Below are 7,202 nucleotides of genomic sequence, written 5' to 3' on the forward strand. Positions count from 1 at the left end.
ATCACAGCTCTGCTTTCTTCACATTGAAACGCAGTGTGAAAATATGAACAATTTGAAAGCTGAACAACCTACACAAGACTGGAAGGAGAGTGTGACTGTCGGTAATGGGCACTGTGCACATTCCTGTAATCAGCATCTAGGAGAAGATGAGATCCTGATGTCTTTTTACTCTATGGTCTGCAAACCTATCTTATTGTGTCTTACATTCCCATGTACTGACTGTCTCTGCATCAAGCAGCTAATTGACCCGGAAGCTGAAAGGACAGAGGGAGCTGGACGAGAGGCAGGGACAGAAGCAGAAAGAGATACAACATGAAATTGCTTTGAATTTTATATGCATCGGTTGCTTTTACTGGTTAATGTCTGCCTTGTAAGTTTCACAGCTGCCGCAGGGATTCGGTTGGTGTTTTCCCTTAAAAGCAGCAAGATTTTAAAAAATGCCACAGCGCCCAAGGTGGGGCTCGAACCCACAACCCTGAGATTAAGAGTCTCATGCTCTACCAACTGAGCTAGCCGGGCATGCGGAAGAAAAAGCTCCATATGCCAACATACATGTAAACAACTGTTGCTTTCCACCTGGAGCTTCAGCTTGTTCTGAATTTCAAAGTGTAGAAGGTGATCGACCAGCAAAAGCCCCAAGGTTGCAATGCATTCCTCTCAATCATCAATAACATCGTTCACATCTTCCACTTCTTAGCTGCACCTCCTTCCAAACATTGCAAATTCCTCTTACATCTTTCATCCTGATATTTTTCCCTGTAACATTTTAAGATGAAGCTGCACAACTATTGTGAATAAGGTTTATGCTGGTAAAAATGGGCTCACCCCCTCGGGAACTGAAGCACATTGACACACACGGAGGAACACAAACAGACATATACACCGAGTGTGACAGAGGGCAAGGGATTGTTTCTAAGGAGAGACAAACACCCAGACAGCAAGCATGACAATAACATTTTTTTGCCAGTTCCAACTGCAAGTTTCGTGAATGAACAGAAATAGGAAAACTCCCGAGTGTTTGGATGGATTTTATTCAATTTAACCGATAAATAACTCTGTAGACACAGTTAAAACCAGGCATAGTAAAAAACGGGAAAGAGCAATGTATTTGGACTCAGTGGCTTTAACCACTCGGCGATGACGACTGGCCTTATGGTATACAAGCATAGATGGGGAAAGCAGAAGAGGAGGTCATGCGGCCTCTGGTGGCCGATGGAAGAGGAATTCAGCGACTTTGACAACCCGCCTTTTCTCCACAGCAATTTATTCTTGTATTGTCTCTCCTCGCTCTTCCTGTTTAAGTGAAACACTGCACACGCCTGCTTCAACTTTAGGCTGGCACTTCTTCGATTAATGGGAGTTCTGAAAGTGCAATTTTGGCCAATGTAAGTTTCAAACCGATCCCTCTACAGAAAGTAGAAGTACAATCTAGCACCTTAGACTGCTCGGCCACACTATCAAGCTCAGGCTGTTACTCCCCATCGCCTTGGCTGGTATTGATACTGAAATAGAACAGAAGCAAAGCAGCAACAATACGTCATAAGGCCCCACAAGCCTCCTCGGTCACTTTATAAGATTATGGCGGATCTCCAGCCCCAACAGCAATTTGCCACCCAATTCCGATGGCCCTTCATTCCCTTCGAGCCTAAAAACCACGAGAATTTTTGGATAAAAACAAAATGCTGTGGATGCTGAAAATATGACATAAACACAGAAAATTCTGGAAAAACTCAGCTGGTCTCGCAGCTCCTGTGGAGAAAGAAACTGAGTTAACGATTCGAGTCCGTATGGCTTCAGAGCGAAAGTGGATTTTAGGATGCTTTTCCTCCCATTGACCCGATAGATCTGTAGACACCTGGTTGAAATCAGCAATAATGAGAACCACAGTCGGTAAGATTTGACTCTCCCTGGGGAAACCCCAACTGATTATGAAACCATTCATTTAACCACTCGGCCATGAAACTGACCAAGGGCCCACTGCTTTCCACTCTATCATCAATAACATTATTCACAGTTTTCGTTTCTCAGCTGCATCTCCTTCCAGACACTGTGATCCATTTTCCTCAGGATCTGTTCCTGGATTTAATATTTAGCTGCTTTGTGACCTCATTTTGAAATCAGATTCGCTTCAGTATCCAACACAAATTGAATTGCAAACCTGTTGGATAAACAATGGAAAACAAGTCACTCGGTAACACTAATCCTATGGTGCTCATTCTCAGATTCACAACAGTCAGCTTTTCAATAAAAAGAAGGAATTTTACAATGAAAAGATTTAGAAAATTGGTCTGACTTTTATTTGTGGCTCACCCACTTGGGTATTCTGTAAATGCTGCTCGGAGGCTTAGTGATCGGGATATAATCTACCTGTGTTTTCCTGAGCCTGTGCTCGGTATATTGGGAGGTTTGGCCCTGGTTGGAGTATCTTGTGTCCCAGTAATGGGCAGTAACCCGCTGATTGAAGCTGCAGTCGCTGCTTTCTGCTGGCAGCGGGCGATTGGAAAGTGCAGGGCCGGAATATTGCTGCTTTTCTGCTTTTCCCTGTTTCCGTCACTGTGGAGCTGAGGAAGAGAATTATTGATGGGTTTGTTTGAATCTATTAACTTCATAGATTGCAAATGACGTAGGTACATGGTAGGTCTAAATGTTTTCTCATTATGTTTGAATTGAATATTCATGATAAAACATGTCAGTTTGGGAATCCATTGCATAAAAGTTGAGTTGGCAACGTTTGGCGAACATTTACCTGCAGCTAAAGTGCCCATTGTCACCCCAGAACTGTGTGGGAATGAATGATGATGGGGAGAAAACATCAAAGACTTCGTTCCTGATGGTCTTAAACTGCTAACCTTCCGGTTTCCTACCAAATGCCTACCAATCATACAACAGAGACTCACACAAGCAAAACCTGCAAGATATCTTAAACTGAGGCAGCGAGTTAAAGCTTCAAATTGCCAACACTGAAATGGCAATTGTTCTCTATCAGTTTCACTCTTCTCAAAGAACAGGTGAGACATTGATTGTTGAAACATGGAAACAGTTTGATCCCACCCACTGCAGACACATCCATGTCATACAGCTGGGTCTCCCTTCGAGTTTTTTGGTGCCTTGCCTGTTATTGGTTTTCATTCCTGTTCTGCCAGATTTGTGCACAGATGTAGTGCAGTTGTGTTGAAAGGTTACAGACTTGAAAAAAAATATATGTTTTTCTCGCCACAGATGCTATCAGATCTGCTTAGAATTCCAGAATTTTCTGGTTTCTTTCATTTCAGAAAGCCAACATCTGCAGCATTTTGATTTTCATTAACTAATTAGTGCAAAGAATGTGGAACCCATGACGAGAAGAGTTTGAGACCCAATTTTCAGCTGAAAATGTGTAAGTAAACTGGTGTGCACAAGCTGAAAATGGAACTCTATTGCCCCAGTACTGACACAGCAACACAGTCGCGCCAGTGTGAGACCATCCAGATACTTTATGTGTGCAAAGGAATTTATTTAGTTTGCAAAGCAGTAAACACACCAACTTTAAAATTCAAAGGATTTAATCCACAGTCACAGCATTCCTACTGGCAAGACACGGTTTAAATGTTCCATGTATGGTGAAAAATACCCCATCTGCTGAGACTCCATTGAGTTCAGATCTAAGTACAGGGGTTTGTTCTGCTGTTCATTACATCCAGGAGAGAATTATGGCGGATACAGAGCATTTTAATTGCTGTATCAATTGATTCGACAATTTTATATCCTGGCCCCTATGACACCCATCATATTCTGATGACTGAACTTGGGTTTCGATTTTACAATTTTACGGTTCAATGGAGGAGCAGACACCCAGCATTCGCTGCGGGACAGAATGTGCCCTATCCTCATTACAGCAGCAACTCCGCACGTGCGCATTGCGATGTGTGCTTGGAGCATGTGTATTGCTGTCTCTTTCATGAGCATGCGCAGTGCTGGTCAGTGACTAAAGCTGCCCGGAGCGGGTGAGAGAATGTCGAGTGGAGCAAACTAACAGAGTTAGTGAGTGTGTGAGGAGGAATGGAGCCAGCGGAGTGGGCAGGGAGGCTTCATAAAGATACAGTGCAGGCCGCAGACCCCAAATAACAAGGTACCAGTCTTGTGTTTGCAGAGAACGGGCCGAAAAAGTCTGGATTTCTCCCTTCGCCAGGCCCGGGGTAACGGCCGCCATCTTTATAGGGGGCAATGTGCAGCAGGGCGCATGCGCGGTCATCCTGGTCCAGGTAGCAGGAGGAAAGAATGTTGTGAAATTCTATCCTGAACTGACAGGGATTGATTTTGGAAACTCCTTTTACAGGGGGTTAGAAGGGGAGGATTTATACACAGCAAACTCAAACCAAGAGAAACGTTTGTCTCTTCTCAATTTCTATCCTGCACTGACAGTGATGGATTTTGTAAATTCCATTTACAGGATACCAGAAGATGAGGTTTTGCAGATTGGAAATTCAAATCAATCATCACATCAGAGTCTGCAAGAATCACTTCATTCATCCGGACCTGGATATTATCGGTCTCTGAGTATAAGCATTGACTTCCAGGTCATCGCTCACTGTGTGAACTTTTTTCCTCATATCCCCCTTGTAGATCTTCACAAAATCTTTAAACTGTCTCCCGTAACCCTTTTACGATCAGTTAACGAAAATAGTTTTTCTTTATCTACCTCATATAAACCTCAGGACCCTTCCATCCTTCATAATGTGTGGTGATCACTGGTTTGTACAGACCCAGATGTTCTGTGTCCATGTGTGTGACATCATCACAAATCGACAATTACACGGTGACATCACCCCGCTCCCTGGGTATTTCCTCAACTGGGAGATTTTTCTCTGATTCCAGTGCTTCTGATGTCTTTCCAGCTGCAGGCTCTAGCAGGAGATTTTAAAATTGAAAACTGAAATTGTTTAAGAGGTGAGTATTTTTCACCATTCAGCTACAACTTTTAGTTTAGGTTTTAGTTCTCCGCTCTGTATCTGTGAGGGGTTCCATGGCTCTGGAGTGGTGTGACTCCTTTACTGTGGATCAGAACCCAAGTCCATCCATTGCTCTGTTTCACCTCTGTTCTCTCTGATCACCTCTCTGCCATTGTCTAACTCCCTCTATCCCTAATACTGGGTGTATTTTAGCTCTGTTTAGGGTTTTACTGCTACTTCTACCAACTGTGTCTCAATGAGGTTTCCTCCGCTGTCCATCCCCTGACCACGTGCTGCTGTCTTACCAGCTTTATCTTCCCACAGTATCTTTCATAGTCAGGAATTGTCTTTTCTGTGCTATGGTCCATTTCTCTTCCACTTCTGAACTTAAGTTAACCATCAAATTCTGCAGCATGTTTATTCCCTGTAATTCATTCTGCACACCCTGAAACATTAACTTTGTTTCTCTCTCCACAGATGCTACAATATCTTGCCAATCCCCAGTTGCCTGTGGGGAAGATGATGTTTGACCTTCTTGAACCGCTGCAGTCCATGTGGTGAAGGTGCTCCCACAATGCTGTTAGGTAATGAGTTACAGGTTATTCACCCAGTGATGATGAAGGAACAGTGATATATGTTCCAAATCAACAACAACAATTTGTGTTTATATCGCACATTTAATGCTATACAGTTTTCTGCGATATTTCGTGGAGATGTTGCAAAACAAGGTTTGACCCTGAGCCACATGAGGAGATGTTCGGGCAGGTGGCCAATAATTTGGTCAGAGAGGTCGGTTTGAAGGAGCATCTTAAAGGATGAAAATGAAGTAGAGAGGCGGAGAGGTTTAGGGAGGGAATTCCAGGGCTTGGGCCTTGGAATATGACAGAATGGCAATCAGGGATAGAGTGATTAAAATCAGGAATCCTCAGGAATTCGGAATTCGAGGAGCGTGGATATCTCGGGGGGTTGTGAGGCTGGAGGAGGTTACAGAGATAGGAATGATCACAACTGTGGGGGAAAACAAGGATGAGAACGTGAAAATTTAGGTGCTTCTTAAATGGGTGCCTTCAAATCATTTCTCTAGTTTGTGAATGGTTGTGGGCCAAGCACTGATCCTTGGGATACCCCACAAGTAACAGCCTGTCATCCTGAGAATGACCTGTTTATTCCTACTCTCTGTTTCCTGTCTGTTCACCAATTCTCAATCTATAGCAGTATATTACCCCAATCCCATGTGCTTGAATTCTGTTTACTGACATCCTGTGCTTTGTTCACTAACCTCCTCCATCTGCCTCTCCCACTCCCTTCTCTCTTTTTCTCTCTCTCTCTCTGTCACATAGAATTCTCTAGCCCAGCGAGTTGTTCATGCTCCATCATTGAATATATTTCTGGCTGAGATGGAGAGATTTTTGGTCTCTCAGGGAGCTGAGGGATATGGGGAGTGGGTGGGAAAGTGGAGTTGAAGCCCAAGATCAGCCATGATCGTATTGAATGGTGGAGCAGGCTCGATGGGGTGTTAGGTCTTCTCTTGTTCTTATTTCTTTAGTTCTTATAGAGGCCAGAGTCTTATGTAGCCCAGACCGGGTGGCAGGTTCCCTTCCCTGAAGGACATTAGTGAACCAGTTGGGTTTTTATGACAATCCAGCAGTTTTCATGGTCACTTTTTCCTCGTGCCGGCCCCACAAATTCCCAGATTCATTCAGCTCAATTTCACAACCTGCCTTTGTGTTTTTGTGGGTTCTCTCTCACTCCCTTTTTCTGTTTTAAATCAATTTCACAGGGTGTTAGAAAGAGAGGATTTGCAGTCGGGAAACTGAAACCAAACATCACATCAGGATCTGACAGAGTCGCCCAATTTATCGTAGCCTGAATATCATCGGATTTTGGGAAGGAAAAAGCACCGTTCACAGTGGGGAGAAACGGTACACGTGTTTGTGTGGACGAGGCTTCAGCCGATCATCTGGCCTGTCGAGACACAAGCACAGTCACAGCGGGGAGAGTCCGTGGAAATGTGGGGTGTATGGGAAGGGATTCAGAACCCCATCTGAGCTGGAAACTTATCGGCGCGGTCACACTGGGGAGAGACCGTTCACCTGCTCCGAGTGTGGGAAGGGATTCACTCATTCATCCAAACTCCTGAAACACCAGCGAGTTCACACTGGGGAGAGACCTTTTAAATGCCCAGACTGTGGGAAGTGCTGTAAAATCTGCTGGGATCTGATGTCCCATCAGCGTGTTCACACTGACGAGAGGCCATTCAGCTGCTCTCAGTGT

The 7,202-nt window shown here is 44.2% G+C and overlaps 1 non-coding gene across 1 annotated transcript; it reads right to left on the bottom strand.

Annotated features, from left to right (window-relative positions):
- Positions 1–446: 446 nt before the first annotated feature.
- trnak-cuu (transfer RNA lysine (anticodon CUU)) lies at positions 447–519 on the bottom strand. Its single transcript has one exon. It is a non-coding gene; the product is annotated as a tRNA-Lys (tRNA).
- Between the last annotated feature and the right edge of the window lie 6,683 nt (positions 520–7,202).

The sequence above is a fragment of the Cetorhinus maximus genome, chromosome 23 (assembly GCF_964194155.1).
Source record: "Cetorhinus maximus chromosome 23, sCetMax3.hap1.1, whole genome shotgun sequence".
NCBI lineage: Eukaryota > Metazoa > Chordata > Chondrichthyes > Lamniformes > Cetorhinidae > Cetorhinus > Cetorhinus maximus.